Here is a 24,254-nt window from a genome sequence, read left to right on the forward strand (position 1 = left end):
TTTTGGGTTTGTCGCTGTAAATAATAAGAGTTTCATTGGTTGGAAAGTTCAAGCGAATAGCTCTTTCATAGCATAGGATGTTGGCATGGTTAGGGCACAACCAATCCATACCTATTATGACATCAAAACTTTTGATACAGACCGATACAAGGTCTATTGGGAAAGACAAGTCATTGAAGGTAAGAGTACATCCTATTTATATATCGTTGGTGGATTCAGATTTCCCGTTAGCCATCTAGACTGCGAAAGTTTCATTTAGTGGTTGGGAGTTTTGATTTAGTAGATGTTTAAAATTATGGCTCACGAAGCTCCTCTCAGCACCACAATCAAATAGAATGGATGCATAAGTATTTTTGAGAAGGAACGTTCCCGTGAACACCGTAGGGTCTGCCATTGCTTCTTCGTGACCAAGTGCTAGAATCCTCCCAACTCCACCGGTATTTCCATATTTTTGACAATCTCTCTTCAAATGCCCCACATCACTGCACTGGTAGCATGCTTCACCTTCTCCAACGGCAGTTACTTGGTTAATCGCTTGGGGTGGTGTCCTACAGAATTGGGCAGTTTGCCCTTTCTTGTTGCAGTTACGGCACAACATTTCTCGGCAATTTCCATTATGGTGAAAATTGCACTTGTTTCATTTAGAGAGGGTACCAACATGGGGATTAGTTTGTGTAGTGTTATTAGGGACAGCAGCAGGTACAGTAGCAGGTATCGTAGCAAGTACAGTAGTGGCATGGACTGCCACCTCTTGTTGCTTCTTTGAAGGTTCCAAAAGAGATTTTCCCTTTCGCTTGTTCCAAACCTTCTTCATGTTGTTGTTGTGGTTTTCTTTAGGTTGTTCTGGGGCAACAACCACAGAGTTTTGTCGATTTCCATGGTCAATAAGTGACTGTGCCAGCTCCTTGACACTATCAAAGGTGACAGTCCTAGAAGCAATGACACTTGCCTGTATCTGGGGAGACGGTCCCCAAATATACCTTTCAATATTTTTGCTCTCTAGAGCAACCATTTCTGGACACAAAATCGCTAAGTCATAGAATCAATTCGTCTAAGTTGTTATGTCTGCACCGACCATGGGGAGACCCCAGAGCTCTTGCTCAAGTTTTCGAATTTCCCCTCGCAGACAATATTCCTGCATCAAAATGGTTTTTAAGTTCTCCCAACATATAGTATTAGCCACTATTAAAGTTAGTGACTTAACATGGCCGTTCCACCATGTTAGGGCCCTATCTAAAAAAGTACATGCAATAAATTTAACTTTGCTACCCTTTGGACAGGAGCAAATTTCAAAGATTGCTTCTGTCTTCTCAATCTGTTGCCTTAAAACCATCACTGCTCCAGTTCCATTAAAGGTCCTGGGTTTGGCATTCGAGAAGTCTTTATAAGTGCACTCTCGTGAGTGCTGATGACTCTCGCCATGGTTAGAAGGATGTGCACCATCTCCCGACCTACTAGCACCAGGAGTATTGATATGAGACATGGCAGCAACTACAACTGACGTGACCGCTGCTTGAAACATAGTAGCATCGAATTGACGAGGTGGTGGTGGAGGTGGCGTCGGTGCTTCATTAACATTGTTACGTCTTGGATTTCTACGAGGAGGCATCTTTTTCTATAAAAGTTAAAAATATAAAAAGATGGTAAGATATCAAGAATGAATATGAATTTGATATCTCTGAACTAAACACTTAATTCAATATGGATCTTGTAAAGAATTGGAAATAGAAGTCCACTGCAAGTACAACTTGCAACAGAGTAATATGAATTTGAGTGTTTATTTTTCAAAGAGCATGAAAATATATGTCGATTGTATTAGTATATTAAGTATATGTAATTTAGAAAACTTGACTTTAAAGCAGGTCTATAATATACCACAATACTGAGAAACCGTCGACATCAAACCAACCTACCAAAAATAAAATTTTCACGGTTGTATTCAAAAACATGAAAAATAACATTAGAACATATCTGTAGATTTATAACCAAAACTTTGAAATAGGATTGTTTATGAAAATTGTAATAACTCTTGTTGAAGTAAAGTGCTTATTATTTTATTGATACACGGTTTTGTGAATATCGTGAAAAGTAGTATATACATTCGATATATAAAAATATAAAGTAGAAGTAGTGTAAATACTACTTGCGGTGGTTGCTACGATGATTGATGGGTCCTGCTTCATCTTGTGCTTTCTATCACCTTTCTTGTGCAACTTGATGCTCTCTCAATTCTCTTATCTCAGATTGAGCAGCATTGACTTGACTTTGAAGGGCTTCTGTATGATGTTGGGTGTCATCCTGCATTTCATCAAGACGAAGGATATCTGCAGTGTTGACCTATTTAACCGTATTTACTTGTAGGATTCGATTGATCGAAATCCTTGTTTGATCGGCTTGACGGGCTATTCGATTTACAATAACCGGAAGAGATCTATCGGTTGTTCCTCCTCGAGAGACATTATAGAAACCTCTTGCCATCCCGTAAGGAGGTCGTTGGCCATCTTGCTGACTCCAGTGGTTTATATACTCGCCCTATTCTGGTATAGGTTCTGCTTCATCTTGTCTAAGGGAACGTTCCCCTGGATTGTAGACTTGTGGTTTCGTGTTGGTACCACTTGATTCACTATCTTTGAAAGGTTCCTCATCTGAATCTGGATCTTGTTGATTGTAGGGGTCTCCAGCTAAATTGTATTCAGCCATATTGTCTGTAGTAGATGTAAGGATAAGAATAGTAAAATACTCCTATAGTATTTCAATCTTTATGTTCTGTTCTATAGTTCTTCTGAATATGTATGGTTGGTAAGTTTTAGACATGTCACAACACTACTATCACTCCAAAACAAATGTTGTTCATATCCCAAATCAATATAGTTGATCAGGCTTTATTAATCCCATATATGATTACATAATTGCCCAGGTTTGACTATATTGTTCAACATCAAAATACTTTTAAGTTCTTATGATTGTGATACTGTACTTGTAGGTATGAGTATTACTATACTTCTTGTAAAAATACTTCAATTTTTAAAAACAATTCTTGTAGTCAGAGCTCTCAGTCCCAATGTTATATCTCTTATGGATTGATATACTAAGTTCACTATAAACAATGCTCTGATAACAATCTGTCACACCCCCAAACCAGACGGCGGAAACGTCCGGGGGTGGAGGACTTCATTTATAGTATCACAACACATCCATCATAGTAATCAAAGTACAAACAACCATTGTATTTAAAAGTATAAGTATTTACATGTGTTCAATCATTGTATATTGAAACCAAAATAGTTATACATAAGAAGAAGATATGACTCAAAATAGCTCCATCTTCTCAAAAAGCTCGGGGAGAACCTGTTTATTGTTTCCTTGAGAATACATGTAATTTGAAAAGAGAGTATCAACATAAAGTTGAGTGAGTGCATAAGTATTTATGTATAAAAGTATGTTTTATGTTCCATGAATCTGTAAGCTGTTCCATAAAGTCCTATATTTTCTGTTGTATATGAAAAGTAGTTTTAATCTCATAAAACCGTTCTTATTTGTAAACCAATGTTTTGTATTTGTATTCCTTTATGTAAAACTTGTAAGTGTGAGTGTGCCTGGTTCTACCAGCTGTTAATGTACTACTGTAGTTTGTATTTTGTAAACTAGTACTTTGAAAATGTACTTATGTTTAGTTGATTATACACTAACGTATTGTTAATATCTTTTTAATGAGTTATTATAACAATACCGAGACTAGATGTCCTGAAACAAACGCTTTGTAGGCGTTTAAACTGTTGATAACAATTGTCACTCATTGGCGTGTATGCCTGACTGTAGCTAGTAGCCTGAGTGTGGGGTTGTCAATCCTAATATAGATCTACACACAACTTGTTTCGATCCCCTGAATGGAGATTTTGGTTATAATATCAGGACTTTAACTATGTTGGTTAAATGAATTAAACAACCTGAATTGAATGATTCATAAAAAGCATATAAATGTTACATGTATAATAGTTATGAAAACCCAATCATCCTGAAATAATGATTGATTGTATATTCATGTATTTGAAAGTTGTATATCCTTGATTAGTTTTTAAATCAAACCTTTGTTTCTTGTAAAACGGTGTATTCTAGTATACTTGAATCATGAATTAATGCTCTATGTATCATAAATTATACCTATTATAATTTATATTTACTTTCTGAATTGGTATTAACTATTTTTTAATGTAACCCCTTGCTCAACATGTTACAAAGGGTATCTAAACTAAATGAAATAACTTTTATATTTACATATATATATATATATATATATATATATATATATATATATATATATATATATGCAATTATATAAGTAATATTTAAACAAAATTCGGACAAATAACAGATACTATAAGCCAACATCCAAACAAGGAAAAGGACCCATAATGAGTTATTAGTCCTAAGCCTTTTTAATCTTATATATATATATATATATATATATATATATATATATATATATATATATATATATATATATATATATATATATATATATATATATATATAGAAAACTTCAAAAATGGTCCGTGTGGTTTCCGAAAATATCAAGCTTAGTCCCTAAGTTCAAAAAACCTCACGGATCGTCCATGTGGTTTCAAAACTTTTAACAAATGGTCCTTTTCGTTAACTTCATTACCTTTTGGCCGTTAAGTGAAGGCCATTTCTCTCTCTCCCTCTCTCTCTCTCCAACCAAGAAATCACCATAACCCACCACCCAAAACCACCCTTATACCTCCCTCTTCTGATAAAAAAACGTCACCCCAAACACCACCTCACATCTCCCTCTCAACTGTTTCTGCCCAAAAAAAGGAAGGAAGAGGTGGCATCCACCTTGCTGCCACCAAACTGCCACCACCCCACCCTTCACTGCTACCACCGGAGAGCATATCCCCAACCCTTTGTTGTTGTTGTTTTCGATCACCACAGCTCTCTCCATCATCCCATTTGTTTTCACTAGAAATTCTAAACAAGAAAGAAGAAGCAGAAGGCCACCGAGGCAGCCTCCTACTGCCTAACGCCACCTCCTGTGTACATTCAGTTTAATTATGCAATAAAAAATAAAATAAAATGGATCAAGAATATACAACTGCGATTAGCATCAATGGGTACAATAAGTAGACCATGGAATTTCCTAAGCTTTAGGAATCACTTGTACCTGAAACACACATGAAGATTATAAGTTTGCTGAAGAGAAACAAGAAAGATAGAAAAAGGTCGGGGAATGTATGATCGATCCGATCGTGATACCTGGAGTAGTCTTAGAGGTGGAGGTGATGCATGAGATCGGGTTGACACATTGACCACATCTTGCTGGTAATTCTTGGGCCTTAGTGACATTGATACTAGCATTCTCAGCATTTTTAGTACCTTGATTGCTTATCATACTACATAAGCACTATGGATTGGATTTTATCACTGATTTAAATGGATCATAACAGCTATCAGGGGGATCCTGTCCCTGCCCACCCCTAAGCTACTTAGTGAGCTTCTCCACACTCCTTTCATTGAATATAGTCGAAGGAAGCAAGAACAGGGCATTAGAAGACTACCGAAGTGGCCTCCTGCCACCCCAATCGTTGTTCCAAATCACTGCCATCACCACCTGTGAGGCTGCTACTACTCCACTACCAAAAGCCCTCCTAAATCCTTCGTAAATAATAAACTCCAGTTGAGTTCCACATTCAAAGCAATGAAAATCGGTTTCTTTTTTTTCTCTGGTGCGATAACCTATGAACGAAGAAGATGCAGCAGGATGTTTACCTCCAGCATAATCAAACTTGAATAAAGAACGACAGGGAAATCATTGACTCAATATAATCTTGAATTTGGTCAGCTGGTGAGATACGAACGAGGGGGAAATAGCAGTGGGTGGATATTTGGTTTCCTTGTGCTGTTCGTGAGACGGAAAAGAAAACGAGAGAGACAGAGAGAGACTGAGAGAGAGAGAGACCTTTAATATTAAATATTTTTTTTATAAATAAGGCAAAACTTCATAAGTAGTCCCTGTGGTAGTGAAAAGACAGAAATGCCCTTTACTTAATGACAGAAATTTAACGGAGTGAGCCGGAAGGACCAAATGTTAAAAGTTTTGAAACCACAGGGAGGATCCGTGAGGTTTTTTGAACTAAGAGACTAAACTTTATATTTTCGGAAACCACAAGGATCATTTTTGAAGTTTTGTCATATATATATATATATATATATATATATATATATATATATATATATATATATATATATATATATATATGAATTTTGTGGAAAAATATAAGTTTATATAAGAGTTTAATATTTTAAAGTATTTTTGATGACTTAATATCATTTTATCATAATTTGTAATCATTTGTTTGTAACACAAAATTTCTTGTGTTAGACTTGTATCACCCCCTCCTTAAAACAGTAAAAATTATGAAATTACGGGTGTATTAACTCACTTGATAAGTGGTGATTTGGATAGCGTTTCGTTTTCTGGAAAGGAGTTTATTTGGTTAAAAACCGGCTTTATTTGGATAGAGTTTTGACTGGAGAAGGTTGTTTTTCTCGGGAATCTTGGGGCCTCGAGGCTTGCTTAGGGTTTTAGATATGATACCGGGGCTTTGGGGGTCGTATGTAAGTTTGTGGAAGTGAAAGGGGTGAAAAAGGAAGGAAAATGGTGAAGAAATGTGTTAAATCCGAGAAATCGCGCAGCCCTTATATACGGTGCGACGGTTCAGCCGAAGGGGTGAGTCACCGGACACGAGTCAGCAGCAGCAAAGGCCACGAGGCTGAAGTTCGGATGCGAGACACAGAGGCGAGGCGCGTTGGACGCGCACTGGATCGCGACTTCGGTCGAATCAGAAGGCGACGTGTGTAGGACCCGGGTGTAGCGGTTACTGTTCATGCGAGATACCCGGGTATTATCCAATTTTTCTCAGTTTTTGGGCCTAAATCTTCCGAAATTCATAACTTTCGCATACAAACTCCGCTTTTGATGTTATTTATATGCACGCGTAGGCGGGAATATAATCTACAACTTTCGTTTAGACTTCGTCAGCTAATTTTGATTTTATTTTTAATATTATTATATTTAACATACTAAGACAGGAAAATTCGTTAAAAATTCATAAGCTCTTCATCCGATGTCCGTTTTTGTCAGTCTTTTTACTCCTGTACTACTATTGACGAGACCTTCAATTCTCGTTTAGCTTGTGTTGGCTAAAAATCATTCGATATTTATTTCGTGTTTTTAGTTGTATACTGCTATACTGAAACTTAGAAAAATCATAACTTCCTCATACGAAGTCAGCTTTTGACGTTCTTTTTATGAAAGTTCTTGGTTTAGCATATTCTACAACTTTCATTTAAATTATTAAGGCTAAAAAGCCTTTTATTGAAAATTCACTTTTTACATTGAACAGTGTTTTGCCGGTTTTATCGCAAATTTTCGATTGGTCATAACTTCTTCGTTATAACTCGGATTTTTTTGTTCTTTATATTTTTGGAAACCTTGTTACAGTCTCTATCACTTTGTTCATCCCAATCGAGATTGTTTACTACTTTATTTTTGATGGTGAATTTTGTAAATGTACATAGTATGCTAAAATTTCTCTTTATTATTTTAAAAAGAACTACAGATTGACCTATACTATTACATATGTTTGAAATAACGATTTGTTACACTCATGTCTACGGAACTGAAGACTTCGTTATGAAGATCACTTATGTTCTTTTGGACGCTGAGCTACTTGAGGATGATCCAATTGATGATCCGGTTCTAGGGTTTGTCTACATTACCAAAAACACAAACAAGAAGGGCTTTTTCCGTGTCCTTGACAAACAAGAAGGGCTTTTTCGGAAGTTCATATCTCGTGCATTAAAATCCAAAGCTCCAGAAAAGGTCAAAGAAAAGTTTGTAAATCAACTGGCCTAGTACATTGAAGTCGGAGAATGGTTGTTTCGTGCTTACACTTTCGTCAAGGAAGAAGCAATTCAATTAAACGGATTGCTAAGTTCACTTAGGGGGAGATTTTTGGAACCTGAAAGTGAACCTCTAGCAATCCTAATTCTGAAGTCTGAAATCCTAGTGTTTCGAAATGTATGGTCCGGAGTCAATGGGGAAGAGTGGTCCAGAATCTATATGGACCAGTAGAGAAGAAGACACGAAGCTGAAGGTATTCCGGAATGACTCTCATGTCCGGAATGAATGGTGATCCGAAATAACAATATTTTGTCCTTGTGCATTTATTAAGTTTATCTTTGTATTTATGTAACATTTCATAGGACTTAGTCTTTTGTTATATTAGACAATCAGAATGTCAGAAACATCTCTATTGTCCAGTCCTATGTAAGCTTTGTAGTTAATTTGTTGTAACCTTCACTCCTATTTATAGGAGCTTTCAACGCAAAGTCAAATACGGATCTTTTACTTAACTATTGGAATTTACTCTGTTATTCAATACTTCTTTCACATTCTTCTTATTCTTCATTTATTAGCTTTACCTTGATCATTTATTCTCATACTTCATTTATGACTTGATCATTTGTTGAATATATTATCTAAGAGTTGACTGGTCTTTCCAGCCTTGACTTGAACATTTATTAGTAAGCAGACATTGATCTTAAGCATTCACTCATGGTTTGAGTTTTCAAACCTTGTCCCTACGCATTAGATATGTTTTGTTCTCTCATCCATTTCTCTACATGATCCTACAAAATATCAAAATTTAACCTTGTCACATCATATATTAAGGATTAGCAATTAGGAACTTAATAGAGTTAGACAGTAGACTAACCTGAAGCAAAGTCAAACTTTTTGAATCTACCTTTTCTCAGATCATTCATGTAGTCAGGTCAGCTTCGCAACCAATGTCCTTTCTCTTGGCAATAGAAACATATAGACTCTTTGGGAATGGTACACGGGACAAACTCAGACTTTGCCTTTCTCTTTCCTTTGGAAAGAAAAATCCTTACTATACTTTCAATGTTTCCATTGTTAATGTCCATGGAAGTTTGGGGAGTAGATCTTCCAATCTAATATGCTTTTCCAGTACGCCAAATCATTGCTGATTGTAACACTAGTCAACATTAGGTCAATAACAATCACATGTGATTATACCAATCATGTAATGTGATTTTGTCAAAAAAATAATGTAGTAAACTAACTATGTATTTCATGATAATTCTAATATAAATATGAACTTTCATACATACTTTATAGTATAAATCAAAGTGTACGTCCATACGATTCCAAAAATATAGAGAACGTCTGAAACTGACTTCGCGTGAAGAAGTTATGATAAACCGAACACTATAAATCTCGATAATAATAGGAATTAAAAATAGACTTATAATTAGCTACTGAGTCTAAAAGATAGTTGTAGTACTCGTGAATACCTACGTGTGGATATAAAGAACGTCAAAAATGGAGTTCGTATGCGAAAGTTATGACCTTCCGAAGATTCAGCTATCAAAAACTCACAACGTGAGGAGTCATTTTGCCACATTTCGGATCCAGAAGGTACGTGATGAGGATACGAAGTAATAAGATCCAAAATCACGACGTGAACATTGATATTTCGTGACGTGAGGAGTCATATTGCCACCTTCAGAAGCTAGAAGACGGATGACAAGTCTATGAAGAGATAAGCTCGAAACTCATGTCGTGAACAATGAGATTCTCACATCGTGAGGGTCCAAAATCCTTCCTATAAATAGTAGGTCTGACCTTGACACTTCCTTACACCATTTCTTTTCTCTCTCTCACGTTTTCTGAATCCATTTCGCTTCCCAAGCCCCGATGACCTCATACTGCTAACCGTTTCTGCTTAGATTACATAAAGCCACGCTACTAAGGTCAGTTTCACGTCCCCACTTTCTAATGTTTTTTTGGGGGGAAACGCATGCTAAATATTATATATATATATATATATATATATATATATATATATATATATGTTATTATTATATCTATATCATAGTATATTAGTATCAACATAGATAGTTATAATAACCGGGATATAGTTATTTTGTATCTGAAAGTATACAACTATCGTAAATTTGTTAGCATGTTATTGTTATAGTAGTTTACTAATGTAGATCTTGAGTTATACTTAGGATTCTATATATATGTTGTGTGCGATATAGTTCTGAAGTTATATTCGAAAGTTCTATATGTTAATTTATAAAGTATGTTGTTATTGTTAGTTTTATGACAAGATAAAACTTGGTATGTTATATGTTGTTGTTGTTATTGGTTTTATGTCAAGATAAAACCTGGTTTTACATCAAGTTGTAGTTTTTATACTGCTTAAATGTTATGAAGTTAGGAGTACTATTTAAAAACATAGTCTAGTAACTTAGGGTTTTAGACATGAAAATGCTTTTGTTGTTATGAATATAGAACGCCGTTAAAATCTACATGAGCTACCTCATTCATCAACTAAGATTGAGGATCTTAGTGGAAATCCTCTGAACTGTAACCGTTAATCCCGTGTGAGCGAGGAAGTTGTGTAAAATTAGTATACGGGTTGACCACCCCACTTGTGATTGTTAGCTACAGTTAACCATAAGCAAGTGACGAACTATCCTTTTACTTGTTATTGTTTAGGCGTTGATGAAGCGTACGGTGTTGTCCTCATGGAAATCATGAGTGGGTTGTCCTCATAGAAATCATGAGTGTGATGTCCTCATGGAAATCATGAGTATGATGTCCTCATGGAAATCATGAGTGGGTTGTCCTCACGGAAATCATGAGTGGGTTTTGTCAGAGGTTTTGTTGTCAAGCAGCGGTTATAGACTCATGGTAGCAACTTATTAGAAACAGTATACTTTGTCGTATACAAGTATTATTGTTAATTATAAGTTTCCCATACTTGTACCCTAGGTACTACTTGTATATTAAGTAGATAATTATACCTAACACACATACTCGTATAGAATTGAAATAGATTTATACGTAGTAGCTTTTACTCGTATAGAATTGAAATAAGATTTATACGTAGCAACTTTCTTTTGTATGGAATTACAAACACTTATATTTATAGTATATGAGAATTATAGGTAAATTACTTATTTGGTAAGTAAAATTTTATACCTAGGATATATATACTAAACATTGGAGAGTCAAAATCACTACTAGAAAAACATCCTTTTACGACGCTCATTGCACGTCGTAAAAGGCTCAGACGACACGCAAATGCGCGTCAAGGAAGGCCCTGTCATAAAGAGAGACGACGCGCTTTTGCGCGTCGTCTATAGATGACGCGCATTTACAACGCTCATTTACAACGCGCGTTTACGACACACAATGCGCATAAAGGAAGGCCCTGTCATAAACGAAGACGACACGCATTCGCGTGTCGTAACGTTACGACGCGCGTGTTAATGACACGCAATGCGTATCAAGAAAGCCCCTATCAAGAAAGGCCATGTCATAAATGAAGATAACACACATTTTTGCGTATCGTAAATTTAAATATTTAAAAAATATATATTTAGATATTTATTAAATTTTAAATTAAATTTGCATTTAATGTGTCATAATAGAAATAAAACACCATATACAAAAAAATACAATCCATTGCATCAAATTTAATGTCATACAATTCTATTTCTTACAATATATAAATTTGCATTTATCTAATCTACTCTATGTTTCATACCAACAATTGAAATGAAGAATACAACACTTGCATTTTCAGCATCTTATCTCTTTCAACTTGAGCTTTCTTTTCCACTTTTAACTCCAAATCTATTCGCTTTCATCAACCCTGTAAACACAACACAAAATCACTTGTCATTTTCATTCTACTTTTATGTTTACTAGTCAACCCTTCAACTTTCTTTACTAAATTGGTTGCTTAAAATTTTATGTTTACTAGTCAATCCTTCAACTTTCTTTACTAGCATTCCAACCCTTGACACTTTAAACTTCAACTTTAGCACTTTAACATAAATCCATTAAAAGGGGCTGAACATTGAAGCTAACATCAACATGGGTTCTGGACAAAGTCGTTTTCTTGGAGGTTTTATAGCAACCTTAGCAAGTGTTATCCTGTTCTCTATATATGGCCCCAGGACATCTTGCAAATGATCAACCTCCATTAAAAGCTACAAGGGCAAAATGGTCATATTAAAAAAAGCTAAGAATTAGATTTAACAACAGAAACCATGAGGACTGTATGTGCAAGGTAATAAAAAAATTCAGATGACCAATTCTGTAATTTTACACATAAAAATATTTTACCTTTCCATATTGGTAGATATACGTAGATGCTTCAATGTAAGCTACAGCTTGATACCTGAAAACCATTTTAATAGATAAAATATTTATATAAAAGATAATAATTGCTTCATATAAATATAAAAATATAAAATTATGTTAAGTACCCAATATTAAGAAGGCCAGAAACTATACTGATACTGATGTCAAAGTCCACCTTTGGTTGAATTATGAAATCCCCTTCCCTTATAGGCTTATTATTAAAAAACATTTAATAAATAAAAAATAAGAAAGAAAAATAATTAATATAAATTTTGACCACAGATGAGATGACAGACCTCCCTTATGAGTAGTGCAAATCTCCGTTATTAGACAGTTGTTGCACTTTGCTGTATCGGATGTCAGTGAACCTGAACAGGTTGGATTCCCTTTTTCTCTAAATCAGATTTCTTCAAAATTATGTTTAAGGCTGGTATTGGTCAACATATGGTTGTAGATATGGATGTTTCAAGATTTCAGTTTCCTAATTAATTTAAGAAGAAGATAAGTTTAAAAAATAATGTATATTGATATTCCTTGAAATTTGTGCAATTAGGAAAATGCTTACAGTGGGTCGATGTTTTGGGTTTTTACGCAGCATTCCTTCGATAAGGGTTTTTCTGAAGAGAAAAAAAATTGATTTTATTTTACAACTTCTGAAAGGTTTATTGTTTAAATCATGAAATTGTTGTTTAAATATTTGTGTTTTTGAAGATTATATAAATGAGAGTAAGTTTATTTATACTTTATATAACTAATTGACTTACAGAGATGGAGAATAACAAGGAGGCAAAGGACCAATACAGGATTCATTCAATCATCAAATAATTATTCTGATGATCAAACCTCAATTTATGATGAAGCTGAAAACTAGTAAAGACAATACAAATAGCTGTTCTAACAATAAAGGTAAACACTGGAAATAACCCTAATCATGGGTTAAATAGTGATTAAGAGAAGGAGTATTTACTATTTATTAAGAAAAACTTGTTCAAGAATCAAGAGGACTTACAAAAGCTTTAAATGCTGGGCGATGAGCAGCCATCTCATACATACAACAACCTAAAATATATATTATTGAACACAAAAAATAAGTGGGAAATGAAAAGCAACAAACATGTGGCTTAAAGTTTGGGCTCAAGTTTAAGAAGGGTAACTTTATGAAATCATTATGCATACTGAACCCAAGTTGGGTTATATGAGTAAATGACCATTTCACCCTTGTGTCATAAGTGATGTTGAAATTGTAATAAAAAATAAATACCTAGGGACCATATATCTGATTTGAAGCCATAAGGAATATCTGCAAGCAGTTCAGGGCACATGTAATTTGGTGTCCCCACCACCTGGATTAAAGAAATTAAATCTAGATTAGCCATGGCTGTTGGCATTTCCTATGCTGGCACTGGTCTAAGTGAGGCCATATCTCTGCTAGAACCTCTCACATCAGATGTAGCTGAACCGGTGTTTCAGGGGCTCGTGATGATATAGGGCTAAAAAAGGGAAATAAGTCAAAAACAACGTACTTTCATTTAGTTTATGTACTATAGCATCCTGCTTTCATTTGTTTCTAAAATTGCATTATAGTATTTTAAATAATTTAAAAAACTTAACTAACCTTTTGGAAAGGTACATCGCCTCCTAATTTCATCCCAAACATCACCATACGAGCAACCCACAAGAACAAAATGTCATGCCCAGTTTCAAGAATAGCAGTTAGATAAAAAGTCTTCAAATCTTGAGTATCATCAGGCCACCCCAATACAGATAAAGGGAAAAGCCCTGAAGAAAACTAGGTGTCTAAAACATCAGGATCTTGAGCCAATTCAAACTTTATCCCTGAAAAGACCTTTTTAGCCTCACCTTCAGCCTCTTTCTCATCCCTAGCAACCACCCAATGATCCATGTATGCTCCAAGCTCTTTCAGTTTATCATCCTCCAATGTCACATACCATGCAGGAACTCGGTGGCCCCACCAAAGCTGCCTTGATACACACCAATCTCGAATGTTCTCAAGCCATCTGTAAAATTAAAAAAAAAAAATTAAAATTAATTAATAAAGTTTAAATGTTGTATATCAATTTTAAAGGTAGAATGAAAGACTAAAGAAGGTGACCTTTTCCATTCAGCAGCGTACTGTTTTGGAAGAATATCAAATTTCACGTCATTTTCATCCATTACAGCATCAAGAGCTTCTTTAGCAATACCATTGCAGTTGACATATAACCGAGGCTTAATCATAGGTTCAATCACATCATTGCTTCTAGAACAAACGCCTAAACGCATCTCATTCTTTTCTTCCCCTTTATAAAGTCCCTGTATGCATATTTGATGAAGAAGATAAGAAGGGTATTCGCGTCATTTAGGGTTGGACAAAAAGTTAAGAAAGGTATTAAAAACGTTAGACTTCAAAGCCTCAGTTATTGCAACACGAGCTTCAAAACGTGGCATCCTTACAAACCCTCAACCTTCATTTTTCACGATGGATTGGTACATATAATCAAGTAAATGGTTTACTCTACTAAAATCGATTTTCTCTTTAGAGAGGATAAATGGTGAGTAGCACTTACAGAAAAACCCGAACCTAGATTCCCAGAAATCTTCTTGGGCTTCATCATAGCTACCTGATAGGACCTTTTGGATTTCCTTCAATACAATTATAGGAATCTGGTTCTCTAACATTATAATATCTTTTGCATCTATTGCAACCTGTTCATCAACATAAGCACCAAGTAGATCAATAAAGAAGAGACTGTCAATGGTGAATAACCATGCCAAGGTGTCATCATCAGCATCAAGGTACAAATCATAGCAAGCACAAATTATGGGGATGATCTCTTTGACTTTATCTACGACATGGTCCTCAGAGACTTGAACTTTATTAGACTTAAGTACCCTTTTCACCGAAGTGAGTTTGTTTTGCTCCATGTTCTGATAGAGCTCTGGCTTGAAATGGTGATTAGGACCAAGCCCTATCCGTTGTGGGGCATACGCTTCCAGGTTTTCGTCTTTTAGGATTTGAGGAATTTGAAATATGGACAGTGGAGGTGTATCGACGTTAATGGCAAGCTGGTTTTTCAAGGTTTTGCTAATATGATCTACCCATTGCTTATCACTGGAGCCTGGAGGTTAGGCTAGAAAATGGGTTTACCAAAGCCATGTGATGATACTCCCAAGTCCCAAATGGTTCGGATGCATCAAATGCTCTCTGTATATTTTTTTGACTTTAAATGATTCAAATGCTTTAGCTTCGTCAACGCCAAGCACGTGATTACGTCTTAAACAAATTGTTCATAATTTTAATATTAATCTGACAACCTCGTTGTTAATATTTTAATTAAACTAGTTAATGAAACGAAATAATAAGACATTTCACACCCAACCAACCACCAAAATATTGGTAAAATAATAGTACTGGTCGTTGAATGCCTACTTGGTGCCATAAAAATAACTTTTGTTACTACCTTTATTATTCGTTATTGTGTAATACCCTCAATTTCCACCTTTATAACACGAAAAAGTTTATACCCATGTCACACTTTAATTAATGCATAATAATTAGAACAAGAGAATGAAATGTCCTTATGGTTCGGATAAATTTGGGCCTTTATTCCTAACTTTTCTTGCATTTGGACAATCCTTGTGATTTATTTTTGTTGTGGTTTTCGTCTCTAATTAACGTAAAAAGATTGTATTGCGCCTATTATATAATTTATTAATTATATTAATATTTTTTTTCAATATTATAGCATTGGTTCCACCTCACCCACCTTTACCCTCTTGTTCTATTCTATGGATAACAATATTCAGGTCGACGTCGACCAGGCCGCCGATAAAAATCGTTAGTGTGTTCATCCCAAAAATCATTTAACATTTTTGAAACGTGAACCGGAGAAAAAATGGATCATAAAATGCAATTAAGAAAAAAATTTGGAACATGTTTTGATTTATGGGACAATTCTGACTTTAAAACAATATTCAAGAACTATTTCGATTTTTGGAACCATTTTAAGGAATAGTTTCCATTTCTTCAACCGTTTTTAGTTTCTTTTTAATTTATTATTATTATTATTATTATTGTTATTATTATTATTATTATTCGGTTTAGTATTGATTATAGGTTTTGATCTTCTACACAACCTTTTATTTTGATTATGATGTGGTTTTGATTTTGTAAACAGTGGTGGTAGTGATTGTTGATAGAAGATAGGTTGGTGTTGTTTGATGGCAGAAGTGGTGGTTTGACGGTAGAGGTTGGTTTGGTTTGATTAGAAGTTTTGATTTTGATTATGAGTTTGTATTTTTTTATTCAATTTCTTTTGATTTGGTATGGTAACCGATGGTGGTTGATAGAGGTGAACAGTGGAGGGTTGAACGAAGGTCCAGCCAAAGGTGAATGGAGATGAACTGTTGGTGGTTGAATGGAGGTTGACGAATGTGGATTGTGGATAGTAAATACTAAGGGAGGAGGATGTATGGACTACGGAGTGGTTGGACCCACTTTTTTATAAATTATTTTAAATTATTTTTTAATTAGTAAATATTAAACAAATAATGTAAAATAGAAAAGAAAAGTGTTTTGAGTTTTTGTATGTGTTGTAGTTGTTGGATTAAGGTGTCTAAGTCAATAAATTGATTGATATATATTTGAATTAGAAGCAAAATCATTTTTTAGTTGCCCTTAGAACTAGCAACTGAAAATGATTGCATTTGGAGAGAGAGAGAGAGAGAGAGAGAGAGAGAGAGAGAGAGTAACATGTTAGTTTATTATGGAAATAATAAATTAACTGGAAAATAAAATAAATGATTTTTTAATATATTATATGATTAATATATTAACTGGAAATTGTGATGATTAATTTAGAATTAATCAAAAATTTATTGGAATTAATTTTGGGATTAATTAGATATAATTAAAGTGCAAGGACTTATAGCTAACAATGTTCAAAAGTTAAACAAGTGAAGGGTTCAAGAACCTTCCCTTGTGCACGGTTTTGGATTGCCCTTATGGGGCATTCTAGAAGCCACCCAGATATAATGAAACTAGGTAACTACCTGGATGAAGTATATTATTATTTTATTCCACATTAGGGTTTCTAGGATTATCTTATCAACTATAAATAGGACTCATTAGGTTCTCAATTTTAGTGCACTCATATACAATCAGAAGAGCCGAATTTCTATTCACCTCTCCTCTCTCTTCTTGTGTTCTTGTTGCTAGGGTTTGAGTACAAACCAATAGAGACATCATTTCATTGGTGTTAGGCTTTCCAAGTTCTACAACTACAAGGATTAGTGTGATTTGTTTGCAACAACAAATCAAACGGTATGTAACCCTAAACTTGATATTTTCGAAATTCATTGGGGTTATGCTAGGTTTAGTTGTTCATTGTATATTGCCTTCAAGGTGTATGACATAGATCTTTTTTCTAGGATGCAAGCACCAAATAATTGTTAATTGGTTTCCACATTATATAAGTTTTGTTTTCTATAAAACCTATTAGTACTATCAGAGCTTAGGCTTGTCAAACATTGATTGCACATGAGATGAACTAGAAAAACCTATTTTTTTCAAAAATTGTTTACACAACCTGGCAGTGGTTCTGCACATGAGATGAACTAGAAAAACCTATTTTTTCAAAAATTGTTTACACAACGTGGTAGTGCTTCTACAACGAAATGGAAGAGGTTTTCCTATTTTTCGGTAATTATCTGCTTAATCTAATTTATGGTATTATTTTTTATAATTATCCGGTACTGATTCTGCTTGATTCTAAATTTTGAATGCCTCGTGTGATAATTATTCAAGCCCTAAATATTAGGAGATATCATTATTTTATAATTTTTAATTAGATAAATTAAATTGAATTATCCCTTGTGAATTTAATAATTAATTAAATTGTAAAGTAATTAAAAGATAATTATAAAATTCATTTTAGGTTGAAATTGTTTAATTAGTTATATGATAATTTAGATAATTAATGTTTAAAGCTTGTATTTTGAAAAAAAAAATAAAATACACCTTATACTATATATATTATTAAATGTTAAATATATTATATGTATAAAACAAGCAAGTTAAATCAAAAGTAGGCCTCATTCACGAACCTATACTCTAAGAGGGGTCCACTTTCACACACCGTCTCCTTGTATGGTGGAGGGTCATTAGTTAAACGGGTTTGATATGACATAACCTTGAAAATTAAGATAGTATAAAGTAACAAAACCTTTTAGATATCCCAAATCTAGTTACTTTATGACAAAATGTGAACCATAGGCTAATCCATTAAAACACACATCACTCTTTATATGTAGTTAGTGGAGTGTGCTTGGTTAACCAACACACTAATTAGGGACTATAAAGTTGAGTTATGGATAGATAAAAAATTATCATTATTGACGGAGCGTGTGTGGTTTACCAACGCGTCAATTTGAGATGTTGAATGACCTCAAGGTTGTCAAGCAGGTTGCATCGTTATTTACATCTTATTTGTGATCCTTGGTATCTCATTTACAAATTGAAGAGCCTAAATAGGGATTAAAAATGTCATTGATAAGATTCAATGAATCTCAAATGATCAAGGAATTTCATGTTAAATTGAAATTGGTAAATATGTATTACTTGCCTTAATAAATTCGCAATTAGATTACAACATCCCTCTTCTTTGTTTGTGAATTTTATTTTTAGATCTTAGCCTAGAATATTTATTTTGGGTTAAAATATTATGGATTTATACCGTCAAATAAAACTATGTCTCTTTATGTAGATGTATGGAGCCAGTGATCTCTCTACTACTCAATCTGTCTCCAACAACTCAGACTTCTCCCTACTCTCGATTTTGTCAAAAGGAAAGCTGATTGGTCCTAAATAGATGGACTGGATGAGAAACTTGAAGATGAATCTTCAATACATTGGCAAAGAGTATGTCCCTAAGAAGCCTCTTGTTGAAATCGATCATTGCATGGCTAGTACTATTAAAGAAGTTGCTTCCTATAACAAACATTCAGATGACACCACTAAGTTTTCTTACATCATGGTGGCCACTATAACACCTGAGTTGGCCACGTTTTATGAGGGCTACTGTCCATGTGAGATGAGTCTTGGCCTTACAAAATATTGTCCAAAAGAATGTGAGACAAGAGCGCTACAAAGTTGTCAAGTCTCTTATGACATGCAAGTTTAAGGAAGGAGAATCAGTTTTTGCTCACGTACAAAAGATGCAAAGGTATGTTAGGAAACTATAAAGGCTCAATCAGCCGTTTGAAGAGGAGTTAGACATTGACCTGGTCCTCAACTCCTTGCCTCCTAGTTATGATCAGTTTGCTGTAACTTTTCATTTGAACAACATTGAAACGACATTGACCCGACTCCATAACTTGTTGGACACTGTCGAGTTAGGGATGAAGAAAAATAATGCTCCTTCTACAACAAGTACTCATGTCCTAGGCATTGGATATAGAAAAGGGAAAAGGTGGAAGGTTCCCTCCTAATCTAATAGGAAAGAAAAGGTCCATGTTATAGAGGTTAGCAGTGGGTCCAAGAAGAACCCAAGCTTTGATGTCCCTACAATCAGTGATCCAAAAGAGGCCACCTGCTTTAATTATGGAGATAAGTGTCATTGGAGAAGAAGCTATCCCAAATACTTGCATGACTTGAAAGATGGAAAGATCAAGGCGTCCTCATCAGGTATTTACATAGATTACCCAAATCACAAAGCGCAAACCATAACTATCTATTAACAAAAAACCTATCTACCTTCGAGTTGATAGTCCTTCCTTGCCTTGGTCCTTACTCCATCCTAGGAACACATGTGATTCTTGCAAATGTCAACTTGTTGTTGGTGAGTTCACAAGTTTTGAGAAAAATGATAAACATTCTTTGAAAAGTTTCTTCAATTTTTTACAATGATTATATTCATTTTTCTTAAATTTATGCTTTATTATCTCTTATCTTATTTTCTTTTGAGGACATTCTACTAATCATGTCTTATTATCTATATAGGATGCTTTACCAGTCCTAACTTACTATCTTTGTAGGATGCTTATGGATCCTATCTTATTATATTTTAGGATATTTACCAATCCTGATTTACTATCTTTATAAGATATTTATCGATTCTTTCTTATTATCTTTTAGAATATTTAACCAATCCTAATTTACTATCTTCGTAGTATATTTACCAATACTGTCTTATTCTCTTTTAGAATATTTTACCAATACTAATTCACTATCTTTGTAGGATATTTACGGATCCTATCATATTATCTTTTAGGATATTTTATTAATCCAAACGTATTTTATCTAATACTCTAAGGCGACCCTCCATTTAGTTGGATCTCTAAGGAGGATGTAATTTATTACCATGAGCCCCCATAATCAACGTTGTTTGAGTAGTGATTTTCCTGTGCTACACTTCATCAAACGTCAAATAGTAAGTAATAAGAAAGTTATCATGTCGGGATTGTAGCTAGCAATCGTAAGTGGGGTGTTAAACCCCGTGTAGGTCTATACATATCTTTCTAGGTCTTGCAAGATTAATGATTATGGGTCCATGGTAGCCAAATTTAATCAGGCTCAGAATGAATAATAACAGCTCACTAACGCATTAACTTGAGGTACATTATCTTTTATCTTTCCTTCTTAATGATTTCTTATAACTATCACAATATAAACCTTTTACTTTTATATTTGATAATTATACCTTTTAGATATCAAAATTATCTACTGTGTATATATATATATATATATATATATATATATATATATATATATATATATATATATACTATTTTCCATACATATATACCCTAGTTATGGTTAATTTGAAAACTGGATATTTAGGCTGAGTAACGATTAGGTACAGTGCATATCCCTTCATTTGACCAACATTACTTCTATGTACTATGTTATCCTAGGAAATTAGCCATTATAACATCTAGATAATATCACTTCTTAGACTATCGGTCATCATAACTCTTAGGCATAATACCATAGCTTACAACTAGTTATAGTATCTATACCTACATTATCCTAAGGTTTCATGATTTATATAACGATGGATATATATATATATATATATATATATATATATATATATATATATATATATATATATATACTTCATGCACGATGTGCACTCGACTCGTGGCTCCATCCAGAGTTTGCCACATGTCACACTTATAATGGTCCACGTCCCTCTAATCTCAAAGAATCTAGGTGTCATACATGCTTTTTAAGCATGGCATGTATGTAGCGTGCACGTTTAAATCTTTTATAAAAATTCATATCTTTCTTATATGAATCTTGTATGTTACCCTATTTATATATTTATGTATCTGTCCACTAGTACTACAACTTTCCTTAAGGTTGCATTGTCAAATTGTAACTTTTAGGTTTTAAACCATATTTTATATTTATCTTAAAATCATATCTTTCTCATACAACCTCCATTGTTGACCTTCTTTTCAAAGTTCTTATCTCTCAGAGTACTACAATTTTCCTTTTAATGACGTTAGCCAAAACTCAACTGATTTCCTTGTGCCATTTTGGTGCTAATAGTATTATTAACTCGATTGATTTTTATTTGTTTATAAAATCATAACTACTCCAATCAGAGTTAGATTTTTAAAAAGTTTATATAATTGGAGCCACTTTGTCGTGTGCTTTCCAAATACACTCACCATTATTAAAAGTGGTGAAAGTTTTTGGTCACTCATTTTTGACCCTATTACATATCTAATCATATTTTTCTTGAAATATGAAAAGCTTTATTATCATCATTTGTGAATGCTAATTTCTAATGATCGTCGATGACGGGAATTTACCATGTGTCACATTTTCCCTCTATTTTAGGGTTTATGTCCTGAAATTTGGACCTTAGGGTAACCTTATTAGGGGAGACTGGTTTCTTAATCACGGATCATCCATTTTTGCTTTTTTTGAGACAACTAAAATTCCTTTTTAGTTCCTACTTCTAATTATTCAAATTTATAATTAGAATCTAACATTTTTATTTTAAAATTCTATTTGACTTATCCTTATTTTACACCAATAGGAAACCTAAACTTTTTATCTTACTATTAGTGTGGATCTCTAGAAGGATTTCTAAGTTTCTTTGTCTATTACTACTTGTACTCAAAATAGATCTTTATATATAATGATGATGAATACAACTCCAAAGGTTTCCAATTCCCTTATCAAACACTACATGATTATTTCTATGATACTTTTTCCTAAATCTCTTACTCTAACATCCAGTATTAACTATTAATGTCCTAGTTGATTCTCGCAAACGTTTGAGATGTTCCCTAGTCTTCCGCAGTTGTTACACCTAAACACCTCAAATTTTTCCAAATGGTGAAGTCTACAATTACTACACAAGGAGATTATTCCCAAGTATCTCCTTAGTGGAGTTGGTGATCACTCATGAAGCTTCCTTTCCTGTCTTTACTTCCATAAGGGTTGACTAGATTTACCCTAGGTGATTCCTTCCCACTTGTTCTTAAGTTCTTTGGACTTCTTCTTACTCATTCTTGAGTTTTGGGTCACCGGTTCCTTCAGACTGAAGGCCAAATATTTAGCTTTCTCATATGTATTGGGCTAATATGCTTGCACCTGGATCCTGATATAGGGAGCTAACCCTTAGCGATATGCATTGATCTTCTTGATCCCTGAGTTGACCAACTCAGGGCATATTGTGACTAGGTACTCAAAGCGTACCGTATAGAAGGCCAGGACTAATTCCTTAGTGCTAAGATGACTGAACTCCTACTCTGGTTATGTCACGTCTTTTGCATAACGGAATTCCTTTATCATCTTCTTCTTTAACTCTTCCCAGGGGGTTGCATAGGCTTCGTCTATGCTTAAAGCCTTGACTTGGATACTCCATCAGATGGGAACTCTTCCCATACATGTTCAACTTGCAAACTTAACTCTATGTTCACCAGTACGCTTGCTCTCTATCTCTTTTATCCATTGGATACTATCTACTCCTCTATCTCCATAAAAAGATAACAACTTATTATTAATAAAATATTGATAGGTTTTTGTCATTTGAGTAGCTTCCTTATTGATTCCCTCATCTTTACTAGCTATGAGATTCCCTAACGTATCAGAGACTTGACATTAAACCATGGTCTGAATGGTGGTTAGGTCAATCAAGGTTAGCATTGACGGGTTGTTATCCTGAAATGACAACAAGAAGGTTACTCGTTCTTCATAAGGAGTTTTTTTATTTTATTCTTGATTTATTGTGATACCACTATTTTCTTATTTGAAGGCTACTAGAGTTTCGTTCCTATCAACTTGTCTTCCTATCGCTTGTTAACCTAAAGAATTTACTTTCATCCTATGTACCTTTTCTTTCATTTTCGTTTTCTCCCTGATAACACATGCTATTGTTGATTTCCTAGCAACTCTCATGTAGCTTCCTTATTATGGTATTATGTTGTTGCTTCCATAGCAACTTATCTCAAGAATGGAAATTTGCTTATGATTCTAGGGCAATCTCTCTTCTTTAACCGTAGTCTTCTGAATAGAACAAGCTCATAATTTTTTTTAATATCTAGGGTATCAAAAGTTTTTTGGGATGAAAAGTGTCAATTTTTGAACAAACATGTCGGGCACACGATGTCTGTCGCCCGCTCTTATAACATATCAGCATAAAACTTGATTTTTCGCTCATTTTAAACTTTTCCAACATTCATGTGGTCCCCTTTCTTCTACTATTTTGATTGGGTGTGGCAACTGTGAAAATTCGAGACAATTCTAGGTTTGAATAAACTTAATTGCACATATAGGCACGACACATACTAGACGTAGTAACTAGAAGCTAAGTTATAACCTACTAGAAACTTGGAAAAAATTAGAAAAAATGGATAATGTACTTAGATTTCACATTGATATGTGAATTCTACAACTACTTAACTATAGTGACTATCCATATTCGAGTGACTCTTTGACTCAAACACATTTTCATGACTCATATAC

At 34.2% G+C, this 24,254-nt stretch overlaps 1 long non-coding RNA gene across 7 annotated transcripts; it reads right to left on the reverse strand.

Moving 5' to 3' along the window:
* Window positions 1–11,565: 11,565 nt before the first annotated feature.
* On the reverse strand, window positions 11,566–15,465 carry LOC128126375 (uncharacterized). Of its 7 annotated transcripts, XR_008224259.1 has the most exons (10): window positions 14,836–15,465; window positions 14,382–14,581; window positions 13,884–14,286; window positions 13,711–13,758; window positions 13,530–13,611; window positions 12,834–13,327; window positions 12,565–12,749; window positions 12,394–12,479; window positions 12,251–12,305; window positions 11,566–12,114 (listed from the first exon to the last, which is right to left on the reverse strand). It is a non-coding gene; the product is annotated as an uncharacterized LOC128126375 (long non-coding RNA). The 7 variants fall into 7 exon arrangements; XR_008224256.1 differs by lacking the exon at window positions 13,711–13,758; XR_008224258.1 differs by having other exon boundaries at window positions 12,834–13,611.
* Between the last annotated feature and the right edge of the window lie 8,789 nt (window positions 15,466–24,254).

The sequence above is a fragment of the Lactuca sativa genome, chromosome 1 (genome assembly GCF_002870075.4).
Source record: "Lactuca sativa cultivar Salinas chromosome 1, Lsat_Salinas_v11, whole genome shotgun sequence".
In the NCBI taxonomy this organism is placed as follows: domain Eukaryota; kingdom Viridiplantae; phylum Streptophyta; class Magnoliopsida; order Asterales; family Asteraceae; genus Lactuca; species Lactuca sativa.